The sequence below is a fragment of the Meriones unguiculatus genome, chromosome 10, assembly GCF_030254825.1.
Source record: "Meriones unguiculatus strain TT.TT164.6M chromosome 10, Bangor_MerUng_6.1, whole genome shotgun sequence".
In the NCBI taxonomy this organism is placed as follows: Eukaryota; Metazoa; Chordata; class Mammalia; order Rodentia; family Muridae; genus Meriones; species Meriones unguiculatus.
Genome location: NC_083358.1, coordinates 74279614 through 74301795, shown reverse-complemented (window position 1 = coordinate 74301795; position 22182 = coordinate 74279614). Strand labels below are relative to the sequence as shown.

The 22182-nt window shown below is 41.1% G+C and overlaps 1 non-coding gene across 1 annotated transcript; it reads left to right on the top strand.

The window, feature by feature from the left end:
- The first annotated feature begins 276 nt into the window (after positions 1-276).
- Positions 277-380, top strand: LOC132646143 (U6 spliceosomal RNA). Its single transcript, XR_009584269.1, has one exon. It is a non-coding gene; the product is annotated as a U6 spliceosomal RNA (small nuclear RNA).
- The last annotated feature ends 21802 nt before the right edge of the window (positions 381-22182 follow it).

Below are 22182 nucleotides of genomic sequence, written 5' to 3'. Positions count from 1 at the left end.
ACTGTCATGTTTAAATACTAAGCAATGAAAGAACACATAATATTCCAAGGTATTTTTACTAACCAGTAAAGAGATTGTGGTGATACAACTAACGAAATCCACAGTATGAATCTCTGTAGAACCTCTCTATTCAAGTGGATTCACCAGTCCATCGGTCATAACTTTGAAAGGGAATAAGAGGCATGGGAGGAGTTTAAGGGGGAGAGATAGAGAGGGATGGTGGTGATGCAAATATAAGAATCAAGTAAGAAATTAAAAAATAATTAATTAAAAATTGTGCCTGCTTTGGCAGCACATATACTACAATTGGAATGGTACAGAGACTAGCATGGCCACTGTGCAAGGATTTTGTGCTAATCTGTGAAGTGTTTCATAATTTTTTAATCAACTAAGCAAGGTGCATATGAACTCACAGAGGCTGAAGCAGAAATCACAGGGCATACGCAGGTCTGTGCGGGTCTGCACCAGGTCCTCTGTGTATATGTTATAGCTTTAGCTTAGTATTTTTATGGGATTCCTGAGTGTGATAATGAGTGGGTTTCTGAATCCTGTGCCTGCTCTTGGGACTCTTTCCCTCCTGTTGGGTTGCCATGTGAAACTTTGATATGATAGTTATTTTTTTATCTTATTATATTTTAGGTTGTCGTATTTGGTTGTTATCTTTTAAAAACCCATTTTTTTTTCCTAATGAGGGGGGGGAGTTGATTTAGAGAGTAGGGGAGGTGGGGAGGAACTGGAAGGAGTAAAAGGAAGGGAAATTATAATCAGGATATATTGTACGAAGAAATATATTTTCAATAAAAGGAAAACATACAAATAAAAATAATTAAACTAATGAGTTCATTTAATGTCACTTCTTTGTACGTGTGTTTAGGAATGAACACTAGGGAATGGACAACCTGTCAGGCAGCTTGTCTCTGGAAATACACACACACACACACACACACACACACACACACCAAAAAACCCATTCTCTCCTAAGCTGTGGTTGACTGTAGCCGTGGGCCTGTTCCCCTCCACATTGGCATGCTGGCCGATGTTGTCACTGTGTAGGTCTTGTTTAGATGGCTCTCTTGTTAAGATCTCAGGATGCAGCTTTCCTGTCATGTCTAGAAGACATGTCCGGCTCCTCAGGCTCTTACAATCTTTCCACCTTCTCTTCCTTGATTTTTTCCCTGTCCTCCAGGTGTAGGGATTGTGTTGTAGATGCATCAGTTGCTGCATTTTATGCTCTATTTCCTCAGATAAGCAAACAGAAGAGAAAATGAGGCAAAGAAGGACAGCTGTTTCTAACATGAGCATCTTTCGGGAAGGAGTTCACTTTGAAAAGAAAAGCCCCTTGATTGGCCTTCCTCTGGAGCCAGATCTCACGTAATAATAGAGAAATCATACATCCACATCCCGATTTTTGTTTCTTCTTTATCTGCTGCTGTTTTGTGAACAGGGCTGTGACCCTGCTTAGTGGCCGGGTGCTGCTCATGGATAAACTATTAGCCGTGCAGCCGCTTTGACACTTTACTGTGGTGAGCTGTGGTTATTTCAGTGCCGGGTGGCAGAGCTGTCTCTAAAACCACCTCTTTATTCAGCCCTGAGGATGGATTGCCTGTGGATCGTCCATGGAAGGCCTTTTTAGTGGGCCCTTGGCACCAGCCCTGGCTCTGGTTCTGAAGGGCACTCTGTGCCAGACGAAACGATTCCATCGGGCTCTTTGATCTGATCCCACTTGGTCAGCTGGGAAAGCAAGCTTGCTCCCTCTCCACTCTTCTGCAGCTCCAGGTTGGCTGCTGGCCCTGTGCTGTGGTCTCTTCTCCTGCTCCGGGGTTCTAGCTCCCCTCAGCTGCCTGCTCTGACGTGGGCTCTTATTCTGGCACGCTCACTGATCTATGCTGCCCAGTGCTGGCCCAACCGCGCTGGGTTTTGTTTCTCTACAATGTTGAGTTTCTTCACTCCTGGCAAACTCCTGAATTCCCCAGCAAGCTTGAGGTGTAATCACATTTCAACTGCTGCTCTGATATGAGGCACCAATTAAATGGAGATGAAAGGGCAGCAAGAGTTTCACAGACAGAGAGCTAAAGCCAATGTGTATTCCTCCGTGGGCCATGCAGAGAGAAGATGACAGGCCCACTGAGGTTTGGATTTTAGGCTGAAGTTTGGAGGGGGTGAGGAGATTTGTTTCAGCATGTGAGCATGCAGTCAGTATGAGATTTCAGCTTGCAGTTGAAAGGAGCTGCTTGTAACTGTTCATGAAGGAGCTGCTGAAAGCCCCCATAAACGGGGGAACTTAACGAGTATTGCTACAAGAATACTAAAACAGGAAAAGGATTAGTGAAGCAGCATGTGTGGAAATCTTTCCCCATCTCCTCCTGAAAGCAACATCCCTTCTTTCTCACCTCAGCAGGACACTATACGGTGGTGCAAATCCATTTGTCACATACCACACTGTGCTACAATCCCAGCTGGCATATGTTCTTATGAGTGTATTAAAATATATAGCAAAGCAAACATCCCGTGGTGTGGGTCTACTAAGTGGGCAGAGCATGTAATGCCAAAGAACTCAGAAATGAGGTTATTGAAGAAGATGGTTTCTATCCACCCATTTAAAAAAATTTTTCTTACCAGAGTTTATTGTAACACACACACACACACACACACACACACACACACACACACGAGCATTTGTGCCTGTATTTACCTTTCAAAAACCATTAGCTGTTTAAAGTCAGTAGTAGGGGGCATATTGGAGACAGTGGAGTAATGCAAGGCAAAATACTGTTTTTTTCAAAATATAAAAAGATATTATTGCAAACAGAAAGAACTCAAAATTGCACACTTGTTAAAAGAGCAATAATAAACACACACACACACACACACAGAGACAAATCCCTGGGTATATGCCAGTTTTCAGAGAAATGTTTCTAGCCAAATAGATCTATATCAATGCCAATCAAAACAAATGATCTGAACACCCCACTCAAAAATGTGGAAAAAGAGCGATAGAGTAAGGACTCTATTGTAGTCAGTGCAGATACAAGTGCAAATAAATAGTTAAAACAGAAAATAGCTCTGTGGGCATTTCAAGCTATTTGATTAATATAAAAAACTGTGAAAAGGTGACATAAGATAATCCAAAAGCAAGAGAAATACATGAGATAAAAAGCAAAACACACACTTAAAAATTAAAAGGAGAATGCCCATCCAAAACGTTTTAGTAAGGTCAATTTTTCTGTCTCTCTCTACCAACAGATTTTAAAAGCTTGATGAAAAGCAGATAGTGAAGAGGGATGGGGAGATGGCTCACCAGTTAGAGCACTTCCTCTTTCTGCCAGAGGGCCCAGTTGGTTCCCAGTACTCACACAGGCTCACAACAGGCAGTAACTCTAGTTTCCGGGGATCTGGTGCCCTCTTCTGGCTCCCTTGAGCACTGCATGCCTGTAGTGCACAGATAAACCTGCGGGCAAGACACTACACACATAAAAATCTAATAAAATATTTTAAAATGGATAACGAAGACAATTAACTCGCCACAAATGACTCTGATAAAAGTATAACCAAAACAATAACCATAAAAATTAATCCTCTGCAGAGGAGCATCAGATTTAGTTGGTTTCACAGAAAACTCTATCACACTTGCAGTAACTCAACAGTCCAATGTGTATAAACGGTATCAGAATATAGAGAAGAGAAAGAAATCCTCTCATTTCATTTTCTGGACCTATCATTGATTGATTCTCCCAACCTGACGATGGCTGTACTAAGAAAACTACATATAACTGTAAAGTTTGCTAATAGAATTAAATATGTATAAATTATTATTTAGTGTGACACCAATTAAAGTTTCTTTGTTGTTTCTAAATAGGACAGACATGAAAAAAATCACCGAGAAGGAAAAATTGTGCATGTACAATAGAAACTCAGCTCACCGTACTTGAGAGTAGTATTTATTGATATCAATATTGCAATCTAGCAATTAACAGAGCTCTGTATGAATACTTAGTACATGATAATGGCCAGCCACATCATCAAAATTTTTCACCAGTTTCCTAGATGTGTACAATGAACTCTGATCATGGCCATTCCCTTCTACCTTCCCTCAGCCTCTCTTTCTCCCTCTAGCTCTCTTTTTCCTTCTAAACAATTACATCCTACTTTCATGTCTTTAAGCAAGTCTTTATGTAAACCATATGCAGGTCATCATTGCTGTTGTGTGTTCATGGTCATCATGGCCCTGTCATACCGAGAAAAGTGAGTTTTAGACATTTCTCTTCATCCTCCTACTCTTCTGAGCTTTTCTTCCCCTGTTCTGCAATGTTCTGTTGATGTAGAGGTCATTGTAAAAGTCCTATTTTGGGACAAGGACTCAGCAGTCACAGATTTTTGTCTTTTTGACCAGTTTTGAGTCTCCACATTAAGCGACACTCTCTGCAGCATGAGGCTTCTCAGACCAAGCCGGAGTCCCTTAGAATGAACATACATGCTTAAAGGCAGTCTGAGCACTGATCTAGTTACAGGACTTCAGAGCATACTCTCCGCTGGAGCCTGTGCCCCACCCCCCAGCCTGAAGGTGTTTACCAGATGTACAGGAACTGCGCCCTCCCCCATCAGCCATGCCATCCATCAGTGGGCACATATTACTTGTCAGACTGTTGTCATGGAATGCTGGTGTTACAACTTAATATAGCCATTGATGACTTTTCTCTCCCAGAAGGCTTCATAGGTCCTTTTTGGTATGAATGCTAGTCAGTTTATATATATATATATATATATATATATATATATATATATAATTTTTTTTGCTTGGTTCTGCCTAATTTCTATGCCCCCATGTCCAGAGTGGGTGATATCATCAGCAATAAGGTCTTATTATCTCATTCTGGCATGCAACTGAGAGCAATAGTCTAACCACATCTTCACCAGTGGAAGAAAAGGAAAAAAAAGTTAAGTTAAGGAAGCTTTGGAGAGGTTGTCACCTACATTAGTTTAATTTCTTACACTTCTCATTAAGCTAAAATATAGAAAGGCCAGGGGCTAAACACAAACATAAAAGCCATGCCAGAGCTGAAAGAAAACAGAAGTGAATTCCTCCGTATCCTGAGGATGGGTAAAACATTCCCAACTGTGGAAATCAAGGAGCAATGAAAAGATATCGACAATTTCGACTTCATCAGGATCTGTGCAAAGGAGCTACAGGAGCTACCATATAGGCAACAAGCCTGGAACAGATTTGCAACTTGTTCTAAAAATAAAGGGTTAGTATTTTCTACTAAAAAAAAGAGAGTCTGGGTCTCCGGAGATGATGGAGCAGTTCATGATATATCCACTTTTGCAGAGGACTTGGGTCTGGGTCCCAATGTACACACTGAGACACTCACAGCCACCTCTAACTCTAGCTCCGGGGATCCAATGCCTCCTGCTTTAACAGTCATTTGCCCTCATGTGCATACACCTTCCATCACATACACATAATTAAAAATGACACAATAAATCCCTTGTTTAAAAACAGAATCTGAAAATAAAGGCGAAAGGAAAGAAAAGGAGAAAAATGCGGATGTCTCTAAGCCCTGGGTAAAGATGTGCATATTAGGAGGAGCGTAAAAGAGGACACGTGACATACTATCTCTCCCCTCCCTGAGATCGAATACTCAATCTTTGCACATGTCTGTTGACAAGGCCAGTATTGAGACAAAATCATACAGTTTGTATGGAGGAGAGCATGGCAATATTTAGCCAAGTTACTATTTATTTGGGCTCATACTGTGCTTTGGCTTTCCTTGATGTGAGCCAAAGAAACGTTTCCTTCCTCAATTGCTTTTGGTGAGAATGTTTTATCACGGCAAAAGAAAAGCAAACTTGAGTACTTATCCCTGGGAAAGTTTTCATTGTATAAATACAAAGCCTGTGGCTGGGGAGGTCATCAGCCCCAAGGAGAAACTGCTATTGTTTTAAAATAGATGTGGTGTGCTTGTAAAACATTTGTGCTCGTGGCCAGAGATCACTGTGGTTTTGGCCCCCAATCTGTCCTAGAAGGAAACCTCCTTTTGCCAGTGATGGTGTACCTCAGAGACTCAGCCACTGGTGAGTGACTTTCTGTGTTTGTGGCACGATACTTGGTTTTCTATCACCCTTCCAAGGCCCAAGGGGCATCATGGAAGAGGGAGAGACATATGAGTGGGAGGAATATATGTAATGTTACATAGCAATTCCCCCCTCCGCCCCCGGAGGTGAAATATTTCATTCTGAGAGGAGACTGTTAACAACTCACAAATCTCGATAAATCCCTGAAACTTATCAGATTCACTAGGCTTTTCCATCTACAGCATTAAATAAGGTGTAAGGACTACTGAAGAGAGGGGACTCTCCAACTTGGTGAGCTGTCTACAAGTTGTGCCAAATGTTTTAGGGCTGTAGTTTTTAAATTCTTACCTATGCTAGGGTGATTTTTTGTTGTTGTTATATAGGTACCTTTGAGTCATCTATGCTCCTGTAAGTACTACTCCCTCCATACTCCTGTAAGTAACCCCAATAATAAAACCCCAGAGTGGATTGCCAACTTGGACTTTAATAGAACTCTTTTTGATGTATTATCAGTGCCCTATCTGAAGTGAATAGTTTCTCATAACTCCTCAGGAAAAAGTCACACACCACTGTTACATCATTAGCCAGAAGAATTAATTGAATTGTTTTCAATATGTAGGACCACAAAGGATGATAGAACAAAAATCATTTTTCACATTTGCTCATGTCAGTTGCTCAAGTATAAGAAAAAAATTTTTTTACTGTTGTTTCTATTTGTTGAGGCCTGGTCTGATGTAGCCTATGGTAGCCTCTAACTTTCTAGGTAGCTTGGAATGACCTTGAATTCCTGATCTTCCTGTCTCCACCTCCCAAGTTCTGGGGTTGCAGATGTGTGCCACTCTCTGAGACTCAGGAGATGCTCTTGGAAGCCACAGTATCTTACATTTATTTGAAATCTTTCCACAGGGTGCAGCAAAAAGCCCTGTATTTTATGCAAGATAAATTAATACTTGGCATTTCAGAAGAATGGATTTCAAAGTCCTCTTGGGAGACTGATGAATTTTCTGTTTTTAAATATTTCTGGGGTGAGTGGAAGAACGGATGTACATTTCAAGGTCCACTGAGCTCTTTCCAGGCAGGTGGGTCATCGCATCAGGTCTCTGTGAGAAGCAGCCGCTGCTTTCCTGTGCTAAGTACTAGGAAATACGGAACCTGGGGAGAATTTTCTTATAACCGTATCCATATGAGATACCAATAAAGCACAGCAAGGATGTTAGAATGAAACATAATTGAAGCGATGAGAAGCTATTTGGTGATTTTTAAGGCTTAACTATGACATCACAAAAAGAAAGGCTTTTCTTGAATCTCTTACACATCCCTTGAAACGATAGAACAACTATAAATCAGGGAAAACTTGGTAATCTTCTTCCACCCCATTCCTTTTTAGATTATGATAGATTTGAGAAGGCTAAGATCTGTTTTCATGACCAATCAGTTAATTAATTAATCTCCTTGCTTTTCTTCAAGCATCTTTTATTTTATTTTATTTTATTTTTTAAATCATAACCTAACCCCATTTATTAAAGTGACAGTTTCAGTCTGAGCCCTTCCAGGACCTCTAGTGTTTTCTTTCTTGTATAGTACATATGCAGAGAATTTGTGTTAAAAACATTCCTGGTGAAATGCAATGAGTCTCTTAAGAATTCCGCTGGTTTATTCCCATTCCCAATAAACTAGGCCACAGAATCAACATCTCTGTGATTTTATAGTTTTTGCTTTCATTCTTCTGTGAGAGTGGAACTTTCCCCTCCAAACTGGCTCTAAGCTGAGGCATGCAGCAAGCTATCTCATGTCCCTTTGCGGACAAGAACTCCAGAGATAACTAAAGTGCTGAACCTTCTCAGACATGTCTCCTCAGTCAGTTACAAGAGACACTCTGTCCCCGCTTCCAATACTGTGAACCACAGGTGCTTTCATCCAGTACCTGAAATCTTTTTAAAAGTTAAATTTCTTCCTTTCTTGATGAAGACAACAGTTATTTGCTTAGTTTGAAGAGTAAAATACCAAGTGTAAATCAAGGCAAAATATGATTTTGGAAATGGGGGACAGGGGACCTGTTGATATCCAGATTTCTTTTCTGTTTACTGTCACAAGGAACGCTTTCCACAGGACAAAAATAATCATGTCATAAAATAGATAGCTAATGGTTTTTGCAGTGTGATTCATGTACCCACAGACGTCATGTAATTTAAATTGATGGTGTGGTTACTGAGTAGAAAATCAGGGTCTGTGCTGTCTGGATGTGCACATCCAAACTCCTATTATCATGAAATCTTGCCTTTGACTTTTGTTTGGAAGAAATTGCCGTACCAAGTTGCTTAGGAAAGATTTACTTTTGTGTTTCTTACAATGCAATTCAACAGATTAAAATGCTCTGTGGGCTAATGGGGAAACCAAGGTTTCAAAATTCCCTTCTTTATGTCCCTAGTGTTTGTGCAGGAAATCAAGGGGAGGCCATAAAGCCAAGTCTTATTGTCAGAGTGCATGGCACAGGGAACACAGAAGAGAAAGAATGCTAGACCCTGGGACATCAAAGCTTAAGCTGGTATACTTAAGACACTCGCTAGAAGGCAATATGCTTAGCTTTTCTCTTCATAAAAGGAAGGGTTTGGCCATCGCTTAATGGTTTGTGTAAATGTTTTCTTTTATGCTTTGAGTCTGTTATTGCGTCTCCCTTTTATGAAAAGCTCATATTTTGGGCTTAGCACATGAGCTCTTTTCAATTAGTTCTGCTGGAAAGACTCTTTCCAAACTAATTCATGGGAAGGTCTAAAGCCATGGACTAGCTTCAGATTTTTTTTTTTTTTATATCAATGATTAGGCCCAAAGACCCTTAGCAGGAAAAGATGGCTCTGGCATCACTCTGTCGGGTAGGGTGTCGGGAAGCCAAGGTTATACATTAGCCATAGGAGAAATTCCTTGTCCTTTTCACTGACACAGGTTCCCCAGTTGCAGACTACATAGCCCGATGAGTTTGCTTTTAATCTCCAAATGGAATTTACTCGGCGTCCCAACATTCTCCAGAAACAGCAGAAAGTCTCGCAGCGGCCCATCGTCATGTACATTTTATGTGAAAATTACCCAAGAGGCTTCATTATCAATTTCTTTAGGAAACACTCTCCATGAAGAAATAAAAATCCTCAGTTCTTTTACTTTTAAAGTATTGATGAGGAATACGAAGGAACAGGCTCAAAAATGACCTAAGGATCCTGATGGAAGTTTGTTTATAAGGCAGCTGGCAGGGGCTTTTTAGCTTCCCTCTGCATGCCAACTGGGAAGACACAGTTCTGCTCCTGAGTACAATTTCGTGCTCATAGGATTGGAAGAACCATGCGACCCCTTTGGAAGCAGCAGCATGTAAAGAATCGAAAGAATGAGCTTGATGAATGATATGAAACTGAAAAAACAAAGTGGAATGGTGGCAAAATGGGTAGTTTGTAGGGCACCTCAAGACCAGTATTAATATGCAGTGTAGGAAAAAAAGAAACCGATAAATCAGAGTTGGTCCTTTGTGGTGAGTAATTGGTTTTTCCTCTGGGAAAAAGAAGGAAGGAGGGGTGAGGTGAATTTCTCTTATCATTTCTAAGCACCTCCCTTCTTTTCTCCTTCCTTCCCTTTAAAGAACATCACTGAGAAGGTCATAAAGATGAACTCACTGAAAGCAAATGGACTCTCAGTTTCCTGGTATTTTGAAAGATGTTTTGCCTGTTTTGCACTAGGCTTCTCATCTTTCACTCATCAAAAAATTATTTTAAGTGACTACTGTACTATTATCTTAAAATTTTTTTTTCTAAGAACAGGACAGGTAAGCCTCTTCACCATGAGTGATTAGACACATACACTGGTGCCTTGATTGGCTACTTTATCACCAGCTCATCTGAATTCCAGTCACAGGGAGCCCCCGTGAGCAGCTGTGCATTTCAGAGTTCACTTGGTAGCTGCACACACTTAAGGTTTTCCTGCATTCATTAGTGCAGGCTCAGTCATGTGACCATCTCTCCCAAGGATGGGGGAGAGAGAGTCCAAGAGTTAAATTTACCTGCTGAAAAGCCCCTTGTATCCTACCATTCGGCATGCGGGTCATTATCTAGAGATAATTGTCTTACTTTTTAAATTTTATAAACTTTATTTAAAGAATCTTGCAAGTAAAAAAAAAAATCACCAAAATTAACTGGATTCAAAATTAGTCAACTTCTATACAGGTAGAATATGCTTTCAGAGCAGAAGCTGTGGAGCATCACACTAGAATTTACACTTTTGCTATCGAGTATATTTACATATCTATCCACAACCCAACCCCCCTCAAAATCCACAACAGAATTAAACTACAAAAACTACTAGCTTTATATCCTCATTCATAATGCATCTCCATTGCTTATATCCCATCCTTCCTCATTGATTACATTTAGCTCTTCTTTTAGGACACTACTTAAAGAAAGACTGAGGACACGGGTGCACTCTGCCACATCACATTTGAAAACCAGGAGTCAGACATCGTGATTTGTATCTGTGATACATTTCGTTAATAGAATAAACAACAGTTTGGTGGAGGCAGAGTGCAAGGGTGAAGCCCCTTAGAAGTCTATTTGTACTGTTTCAGGTGGCCACTCCTGCTGCTTATTGATCTTGGCACTATTGAGCTCATGTTACTCCTCACCTCAGTGATCAAATGCTTATAAAGCTTAGTAAATGTACAGTGTTTATAACTTATCATTACTTTATATAATCTTAATTTGTTCTACTTGTAAGCTAATTACATCATTACGTAGGCAAAGATTTGGCAGATAATGTAGCCATTTGCTTTGGCTGCTGATACTTCATTTTGGCTTCCAAACCTATATGATTTGGCTTTATAATATGATCCAAAGTGGAATATGATTTGGGAAGTTTTCTGACAGTGCAAATCATGGTTATTAGTATCTTTTAAATAGATAAAGAAGAAAAAGCCCAGGATATATTTAAAAGGAAAGTCAACAGAATGGAAGATGAAGGGTAGAGATGAGAAAAAAAAATAGACGTGTAGAGTATGTGATTACACCATAGGTCACATATTGTAGCTTTCTGTTTTTATCAGCTTGGTGAATGTTGCTGGCATTTTCTGAGGTATATAGGGATGTTTGGTAACAAAAAAGAGAGTGGAAATCAAGATTAATATTTTGGTTATTTATTTATTACATATTGTAAATAGTGAATAAAAGGACTTGCAATTAGGTGACTAAGTATAGAAGTCTAGAGTCGAGGCATCAGGTCACATAAAATATGTTCTATGTACTGACTGAAGATTCACATCATGCAGGTGTTGTGGAGAAGTGTAACAAAGGATCAGGCATGTCAACCCAGTAGAAAAGTGACAAATTTGGGGGGACCTGTCTCTCTAGGGTAAGGATGGTGACCAGCCTTGAGGTAATTGGGCTTGGCTTATCAATGTAAATAAGAATCCTACCTGAGATGAAGAGGGATGCTTCTTTTCCTCAGAAAGTTGGGATTCATAAAATGACTTTACATAGTTGAGTGGATAGTGGTGAGAGAGGGTAGCAAGCATATCAGGCATTCTTCAGTTTAGAAAACTCTGCAAAACTTTTGAGTTCAGAGCCTATGAACTCTGAAATATATCATTTCTAGGGACAATGATATATTTCCTAGCATCCCAGGGAGCTTCGTGATACTTAGTATGCACACAAAGTCAGCTTGCTCTATTGTGTAGGGTAGGCCAGTAGATCTCTGTAAGCTCTTACAGAGGCTGGAGACGCCCTTCGTGCATCCTTGACTTCAAGTCTTTGCTCAGGCTTTAAAGGGTTTCTCTGAACTCTTTGCAATTGGCCTCTCATAGGTAATGACAACATTCCAGCTAGCCAATGCCCAGGGGTGAAATTAGGATGATGAAGTGTTACATCACAGTGCTTGCCACTTTGAACTTTTTATTTGATCTCCTGCCATCTACTCGTCTGTCTCTTTCCCTTCCCGCCTCATCTTCTGTACGCTTTTATCACTTTTAACAGTTCATCACAAAGGGAAAGTAAGAACTGGATGGTCTCCCTCTTATTTTTTTAACACCTTTGTAAAAGTGGATCTGTGACTATAAACATTTCCAGAAAAAGACTCATAATGTGTGCCAGTAAATCCGCTCATCCCTCTAAATACGTGCACATGTAAGGACATTGGGTGTAGGGGATGGGATGAAGTGTTTGCCTTCTTTTTTTTCTTTATTGCTTTCTGCTACTGAAGAGGTAGTGCTGCCTGCCTATGATCCTGGTCATTAAGGCCACCAAATCTTCTACCTCACAAAACACTTCAGTAACATCAGGGCCAAATTTGTATCTCTAGGTTGTATCTCCAACTTGTCCATTAAGCTCCATGTCACTTAATCAGAAATCAAAGTAGAAAAGCTCTTCCATTCATTTTCTTTGCTCATCTGCAGATCATCCACCCAGCACTAAGTGTTTATATTGCTTTGTACTGTAGTTATGATCTTAAGGGCTCTAAAAGTGTGGCTTGATGGCAATGTCTATGGTACTCTATAGGATACGTTAGGAGAGGGTACCTCTCATGCATCATCTATCTAAAACTATAATAATTTTCAAGCAAATCCTGGAGGTGAAAGTGTACTCAAGTGTCTCATATGTAGTAGTTGCTCATGGGTTGCCCTGAAGACAGATGACTGTAGCTTTGGTAGCATAACTTTTTGACTTAGGACCATGGTTTGATCTAGTTTCTGGAAGAGGAAGAGCATACAGCTGAGGGCACCCAACCAGCCGTAAAATAACTTTTCCTATTCAGTATTCTGAGGGTTGTAAATCAAAGGAAATAATTGTGCACCCTTGTAGTCAGTGGCCATCAACTAAAACATTTTTTTTCTAGAATCTAATTAAATAATTTTGCTACTCTGGCTATCTTTATACAGTTAGGACTATGATGGCTTGTGGGTGGAAATGCCTTAAACAACTTCAATAAGATGTTGTATGTTTGAAGATGAAGAGATATTCTAGGATTTCTAGAATATCTGACACCGTGGAAACCTTTAAAATCTGATTTAAAGCCTCCAACAGCCACAATTGCAGATACTTTCATTAACCCTTTTCTGTCTTGCCTCAACATTGCTGCTAGGCAAAAGTATTGGCATCCTAGATCTGTGTTTTCCTCTCAGTGAATATTCCGTTCCCTTCAGAAGATACTGGAACAAAGTTTGGGATTTTTATGTGTGCTTGTGCTGCCCTGTGTCCTTTATGAATATCCTCTAGGATTAGGAATTGATCTCATAAAATATATTCGTTTTTATCTTCTTTCAGAGATCTTTTGAAGTCCAAGGCATCTCTCTATAGTTAGGCTTCACTCATCACCCCTCCTCCATACTTCTCTGAGTCTCTTCTGTATCTTTGCTCTGTGATTAATGCACTTTATCTTTCTTTTATCTGAAAGAGCCAAGTTCATGATGAAAGTTTGGAAGTCGGATATCCTGGCACCATGAAGAAGGAGCCAGTTCTGGGCCTCATTTGCATTCTTCTGTGATGAGCACACATCTTTCCTGTAAGCTGAGCCAAGAAGATAGAATACATGTCTACTGAACTATTGAAAACTCTGCTTATTATAGGAAAAAAAAACAGAATTAATTAAAGTATAGTGCTTACTCTAAAGAGACTAAGTATTCTTAGTGAATATTATTCACAAAATCGAATTCCAAAGCATCATTCTCCTTGATTACCTCTTTAAACTTGGTGTGCCATGAGACAGGAGTCACACGGCAGCAAATTCAAATTAACAACTGGAAGCCTTCAAACTCTATGTTCAATGTGGTAGTTACAAGAGAATTGATTTTTAAACATGGTGAGACAGACTACTACCTCCTGTCTTACACTAGGACTAATCTTTGCAGGGCGTCATTCAGATTACCTCTCTGTGGAAGATCATCTGGATAAACCGTAAGGTCCAAGAGGTCCAAGATAGGAAGACTCACACGGGACAGATGGCCCAAACCATTATCTGCCCATCAGATCACTTTGCAACTCAAGTCCTCCATCACTGTTGCCCACGCAGGTACCTGGCTGCAAAAAGCCCGTCTTTAGATGACTCTCGATGACATGAGGTTACTTGACAGAATTGCCTGTGGAGGACCACAAAGGGTCAGCAGGCCTAGACAATGTTGCCTATATTTATAGCCGAGCACTTTTAGGGAGCGGTTAAAAAGTAAAATAATACCACTACGTAATGTCCATGTTATAGGTCCAGTGTCCCTGAGGTGGCTGTCGAGGAGTCCTTTGGCTCTGTCCAGTGATCACAGCTTAGGAAAACCCAGTGCACATTCTGGATCAGTGTGGTTACAAACAGCTCTGCTAGTTGGCTAGTCTAGCAGAAAGAAGCTGAAAAATAAGGAAGGAAAACACTGGCGATAGAAACACCCCTGGTGACCTTCCATGTTCTTGGTTTTGGGATTTGCATACCATGAAAAGCTTCAGCTTTCTGTTTGGACTTCTTTGCATATTTTTTGCATACAGATATTTCTAGGATGTTTATCTGCCCATACAATGTAAATATGGAACAATCAAAGAAAAATATAAACAAAATACTAGAGAAATTAACTCTCAGCTCTTCACTTGACTAAGGACCAGAGAAGGCCCATATTCCATGAATGAGTCTTTGGCCTGAGTAAGGCCTAATAGTACATGATTAAAGCCAGGTGAGTTGAAAAGGTTTTGCTGAGAAAACTGTGGCCCCTCCCACAGTACTTTCCTGTTTCCATTTCATTGAATTTTAAGTGGGCCCATAATGAACAGGGGAACCGCTACACTGTTTCTGCCACTTGGTTTGAATTAGCAACTGGGTATAAAACAATCCTGCTTTCATTTAGCTGTGAACGGGTTATCTCGAGGCCTGCGGAGCAATGAAACAGTGTGCTTGCCTTGACTTTGCTATTTGCTATGTTCCCGTGGTTTCTCCCAATTTATGACACCCTGGCTTTGTACCATGCAGTGTCTTTGTGAGGCTTGTGTCCTATAAGATCACTTTATTGCTTAGAATAGAAGCAGAGAGTCTTCCAGAAAGAATATTGCTGGAGGAGCCTCCACACAGGGAGATGACTTAGGAGGTGTTCTAGGAGTAACATCCGCTACTGGCCATCTCTGTTTCCTGCAATGGATTTTTTTCACATCCAAATGCTTCCCTGTTCTCACGGAAAGTATTCACTTCAAATGCTTTTTTTTTTTTTTTTTAATTTTTATTTTTGGCAGGCTATTAGTCCAGGTAAGAAATATAAGTAAATAATAAAAACATAATTTGGCAGTTGGAGTTATAGCTCAATATGTAGTGTGTTTGCCTACAAGGCCCTGGGTTCCACCCCAGGGATCCTAATACTTAGGAGGTGGAAGCCGAAAGATCAGAAGTTCAAGGTGAGCTTGAGGCCAGTTTGAATTAGATATCTTACCTCAAACAAACAAAACATGGTTTTTATGTCTTTAGCACAAAAATGGCACAACAACAAAATAGTCGTTTTGTCTTGATGGTACGGAGGCAGAGAAAGCCCAGGCTAAGTAGGGATCCAGATTGGCAGGGGACACACAAGTGTTTAAAAGAGGGAGGGGGGTCTTTAAAAGCTTTGCCCTATATGGCTGCACTGTGGTTTTCTTTCCCTCTCCACTCCCCTTTTATCGGGAAGATGCTAATGTGGAGTAAATAAGGGCGTGAGGTGGCTTTGGGATTTATAGCTTCCTCAGGCCATGGCTATTTTACAGAGATTAGTTGCGCTGGAAGTCCCAGGTTTCCTGTTTGTATTATCCACACTTCACACGGTGGTTGAGACTAAATTGTCCATTTCGGAGTTTGGAAAGCAGTCTGCGCGGTGCAGTAAATTGTGCTGCTGCTTTCGTACCCATCTCACACAGCCCACGGTCTGTGAGGTTAGGCGCACAGTCACCAACCGGAGCGCCCGGGCGCCTCTCTTCTCACCTGATGCCCAAGTTAGCCCCTCCCTGAGCTTTCTGCACTCCAGTCAGTATTGGGGCCTATTAACACGGAGCTTGGGAGGAGACGATTGACCGCTGGCGTGTAATTTTCTCTTTATCCTTCAGAGTTTAGGCTATCCCGCCCCAGATTAGTAACAAGCCCCGGTTAGCTGGGAGAATGTCTACAGAGAGAGCAAATGTCGTCATGCAAACGGGCCATGATGCTGGCCAGATGAACTCTCTGGCCAAGTGTTTTAAATAGAATTTCTCTTCCAGAGCATTGTCGGTGAATCTGACAAAAAAGTGCAAAGCTATCTAGTCGTGTACGTGTTGATTTAGTTCCTCGGCAGCAGCAAGGGTAACGTGGACACAGGCCTGAGCTAACTGGTTATGTAGAGCGGAGCTTCCCACCTGGCGTGGGCAGGAGGCAGCAGAGAGAGGATCTGCCTGGGGAATCAGCTGTGAGCTCGAGATGACAACTGGGGAGTCAAGGTCAGAGAGTGTGGCGCTGTCCACTCGGAGCAGTGTGCTCTCGGGCCAAGGACGCAGACTAGGTTAACTGTCTACTAAGGCCGCTCTTGGCCACTCATCTATCTTTCCAGCAGACAACTGTTCTGGCTCCAACCCTCCATGGGACGATTACTGATGCTATTTTTCTTCTGTCTTTTTTTTTTTTTTTTTTAACTCTGATGAGATGTCAGTAACTTGCTGTGACCAGAAGCAGCAGATTTGGAAAACAAAACTGAAAGCAGTTCAGGGACAGTTTGTGGGCTCTCCTTCCTCTCTCCAGAAGATTCTGGAACTCAAAGGCAGCATTTGCGTGCTGCGCTGCCTGAGCGCTGCCTGCAAACTCAGGCAGCTGGGTTATAATGCTGGGAACATCACTGTCCTCATGTTGTAAGCAAATGGGAGGGATTATTTTATATCATAGACAGAATTCCTAAATCCAGGAAGATTCATGCACCTTTAATCCCGTCCGCTACTGCAACAACCAGAAACGTTTCTAATTGTGTCTCACAACAGGTCAGAACTCCATGTGCTTTACTTATGTCCTGTGCCTACTAGGAAGAGAAACAGTAGATTGCATTTGGGCTATCCATTATATCTGTGCTCACAAACCACTGGGCACATATGTCTTTGTGTGCAGATGGAATCACAAAGAGAGAAGGATGGTGAGTTTCAAAACTGTGCATTTGAGAAAATGTAAACTGTGAATCTGTGCAAACCCAGGGTAAGTTCCCAAGAGCAGAGGGTCATTAGCCCCTTCTCCTTCAGCTTCCTATTTTATCACACAGGAGATGAACAAATAGCATTTTCCCCTTCCTGCCTTTGCACTCCATGTTTTGAATATTTTAGTTGATTTCCTCCCACTACGGGCATCTGTGGATAATTTTAATGATTTGTTATCCTCTGATTGATATTTAGCAAAATAATAGCCACATGTGTTGCAAACAGTCACCTCATCCTCCTACCAACAAAAGTATTGCCCCCAGAACTGGTGACAGTTGTCAGGTCTGTTGCTTTTTCAGGGCCACAGAGATGTTGACGATTAACAGCTGTGTGGATCACCATTGATGGAATATGTTAGCATCACCACAGAACTTTCCCAAAACGACTTAACACCTCATATACCACAGACCTCTTATAAATTATAAGAACAAAGAGCACATATGTGTGCGCGTGCGCTAGTGTGTGTGTGTGTGTGCGCACACACACACACACACACACACACACACACACACACACATACCTTTTGGGTGCAGGGGGGCAAACTGAAAACTCAGCTGAAATAGTGTTTGGCTCCAGGTCAAAGGAGGTCTGAGGAAGCCAACCCAAACAAAATGCATTCAGATAAGTCTTTTTCTCCTCCTGAGTAATAAAACAATTAGGCTTCTCGGCTAGTTCCTATACGCTAGTTTGGTACCTTATGGTGACCCAGTTGTAATGCCAGAGGGAGGAAGCAAGGAAAACAATGAGGTGATGAAAATTGCAAAGGGGCTTTAGATCATTAAGAATGTCTCGTTGCAGTAGAGGACAGAGCTAAAGGGACACGAATCTCTCCGGATTTAGGAATTCTGTCTGTGATATAAAACAATCCCTTCCATTTGCTTACAAAATGAGCACAGTGATGCCTCCAATATTATGACCCAGGTGCTTGAGTTTGCAGGCAGCAGGGCATGCAAATGCTGCCTTTGAGTCCCAGAATCTTTTGGAGACAGGAAGGAGAGCCCACAGACAGTCCCTGAACTAAGCCTTGGGTTTGGCAGTCCTGAGCCCAATGTCCATTTTGAGCTCTTTATTCTAATGGCTTTATTTTCTAATGGCCTTGTAGCCTTAATTATGTTCATTGATTTATTAGTTATTTCTTGATATATGTCCGAAGGGACCGTGGTTTATTTCTTACTTCCTGTTAGAAAAAAAAAAGGAATTTTTTTTCTTAGCTATTGGGATGATGAGCTGGTAGCAATTAGACAAATTAGCAAACATGGAAGAGAAGTTAGAACTTCAGTATAAACAGGTATAAAAAAAATCCCCTTGGTATCCATTGTATCAAAGTTCGCAACATAAAATAGATTTGAAAATGAGTTGAATTAGTCCCTCTGTGTTGATTTATTTTAAAATAGCCTGAGTTTGTAGTGCAGTTTGTACATGTCAGCATTTATATACTGGTAAATATATGAGTTGCAACAAATAATTGATTCTCAGATTGAGTAGCTTCTTTGGGATCCAGCTTGTCCAGTTCAACCAGATGCAGTATCCCTCCTGGAGCCTTCCTGACTGCATCTCCTCTATTCTGTTCTTAAACTGTTAATACCTTGCAACAAAAATAATTTCCAGAGCACCTGTTACAAGCAGGAACTCTGTTTCCAACGTTGGTGATTGTGCCATGTCACTTCATGTTTTGAGCATTATACTTGAGAAAAATAAGATATTTTGAAAACACACACACAGCCCCACACATAGACACATAAACACAGACTCTCACATAGATACACGCACATATACATACAGACAAACATAGACCCACACATGGACACACACAGATACACAGACATACACACCCACCCACACAGGCTGTCACATAGACATACACACATCCACAGACACACACACACACAGACTCTCACATGGATGCATATACAAACACAGACCCACACATAGATATACACACATACACAGACACAGACATACAGACACAGACACACAGATACACACACTCCTGCACACTAATTAGACAAATGTATTAAGGGTAGAGCGCTGGGATTCAAAAGTTTTTCTTTGATAGAACTTATGTGTATATGTGCATGTGTGTATGTGTCTGTGTGTTCAATAACTCTTTTCCTTTGTTTCTGGCACTTTTATACTAAAATTTCATATTAAGCAGGGAATTTCTTCTCTAACCAGACTGACACGCATAGCATGTATTTGCAAAGTCTCCTGGCAAGGAATTGAGAGTAAAATGCTTTTAAAGTGCACTTTAGACCATGTTGGGGCTCATATTGGTGAAGTGCTTACTGTTTCAGAAATCAGTCAGGGCCATTTCTTACACTGAGATTTTGTTCTCTGATGTCATTGAAGTCATTGGCAGGTGCACTGAAAAAAAATATCCTTCTATTTTCAAAAGGACTCAGGCTATATTCCTTTGGCTTCTGATAGTCTCCTCTTATTTTCAAGGTCATCACACAAAAATATACTTGGTGTAAAGCCTTAATGACGTAGTTTTTATAACCAGCTAACGTTTATTGATATTGATTAAGGCATGTAAACTACAGTTTGCATTGAGGTGACATTCTATGCTGTCTTGGTGGTCATATAACTTACCACATAATTAATATTGCACATGTGAATCCATCTACATATCTCATGTCCAGTTTGCTATCAGTAAAATATTAATGGAGCATGAAACTGTCAGGTGTGAGTAAAGTCACGGCATTTAGACTGCCCAGATGTGGTTTTAAGATCCGGCTTCCTGTTACATTCACCCATGATACTTTTTCTAAGCTTGAACTGCATGCCGGTTGTAATCAGATAGTAGATATTTCAAATGGTTGTCATAGAGATTAAGAAGAGTGGGTGCATAAAGGTGCTTAGTGTACTACCCAACATCATAACGGGAGTTATATTTTATTTTCTTTTATTCTATGGTAAACATTTTTAAGTGGATAACATTTTTGTTTAGTTTCTTACTTGTTTTTTTAATTTCCCACAAGGAATTTTAAGTAACATCCCATCTGGGTCAATGGAAATTCTTTATATTTGATCTACTGAAAACTTTCATTGGGGAAAAATGAAAAAGTAAAATTTCTCTAGGCATGTGGTTCTTTTAACAACACAGAATGGATACATAAAATGTGGTACATTTACACAATGGAACACTACTCAGCTATTAAAAACAACGAAATCATGGAATTTGCAGGCAAGTGGTGGGAACCAAAAAAGATCACCCTGAGTGAGGTAACTCAGACCTAGAAAGATGCACATGGTATCTACTTACTTATGATAGGATATTAGACCTATAGTACAGGATAACCAAAGTACAATCCACAGACCCAAAGAAGCTAAATAACAAGCAGGGCCCAAGAGAGGATGCCAGAATGTCACTCAGAAGGGGAAACAGAACAGACAGCAGAAGTGGATGAAGGGAAGGAACTGGGCAGGAGATGGGATGGGGAGGGAAAAATGGGTGGGGTTCAGATGGGGAGAATGGGGGTGGGAAATGAGAGGGCTAAGAACAAGAAGGGAAACTGAGGAGGGACATCTCATTGTCAAGATGGAGGCCTGCCTCAGGGTAGGCCTTTGGGGAGATATGGGTGTGACTCTAGCTTCTAATGGGGGGGGGTATGAAAATTGAAGTGACCACCTCCTAGCCAGGCAGGACTAGTAGAAGGAGGGGAACAACAACCCATCCACAAAATCTTTCATCCAAAAATTACCTGCCTTCAAAAAGTGCAGGGATAAAGAGGGAACAAAGATTGAGAGGATGTCCAACCAATAATTGGTCCAACCTGAGACCCACCTCATGGTAGAGAGCCAGCCCCTGATACTATTAATGATGCTCTGCTGTGCTTGCAGACAAGAGGCTAACTTGACTGTTCTATGGGAGGCTCCAGCCAGCAGTGGATAGAGACAGATGCTGGGACTTGCAGCCAAGCATGGGGAGGTGTTCTGCGGGTCCCTCTGGGGGAAAGATGGAAGGGACAAGAACCTCATAAGAAGACCAACAGAGACAGCTAACCCAATCCCATGGGGGCTTAAAGAGACTGAGACATCAACTAAGGAGCATGCATGGTCTGGACCTAGGCCATCTACACACATGTGGCTGATGGGCAGCTTAGTCTTCGTGTGGGGCTCCTGGTAAGTGGAAGTGTGTGGGGGGACTGTTTCTAACATGGCCTCTGTTGCCTGCTTTTGGATAACTCCCCCCTGGCAGGGCTGCTTTGCCTAGCCTCAGGGGAATGAGGATATGCTCAGTTGTGATGTGGGGAGGGTTGATATGGGGAGAGGCGTCTCCCTTTTTTTGGAGGGAAACGAGAGATGGGAAGGGGAAAGGAAAGGAGGTGGGTGAACTGGGAGGAGAGGAGGAAGGGTACACCCATGAGATGTAAAGTAAATAAACTGAAAAAAAAAAAAACAAACCCACACTTTGTCATTCCCCAGTACCTGAGCTCAAGTCATTCCAGGGTCTGTTTTTACTTAGACTTAAAAAAAAATGCTGAGCTTAGATAGGTACCCTATGAATTATGATAAAGAAGGCAAGAGGTGGGTCTATTAATAAATATTTAGAAGACAACTAGATGTTATGTCAATTTTGGTAAACAACAGTATCAGTTCCTCCTAGGGCCTATGATCTCGCTCACTTTGTGGTTTTGACCAGATTTACAGAACCAGGGCTGGATTATCTCCTGTTTCAAATTCAAGCAATTGGTTACCCTATAAAAGTAATGGCACAATTGCACAAGTGGTCACATCTCGCTTGGCATGTTGGTCTCATAGATTACAACTGTAAATCCACTGATGTGTGAAGGGAGAAAAATTTCAGCTCAATTCCAGCTCAAGTTTCTCACGTCAGGTATACGAGGTGTGTAGAGTCTTCAGTAGTAGGGTCTTATCATTTGGTGCAGGGATCAACAAAGAGGAATGATAAAATCTATATTGTTTGGGGGGGGGCTCTACAACC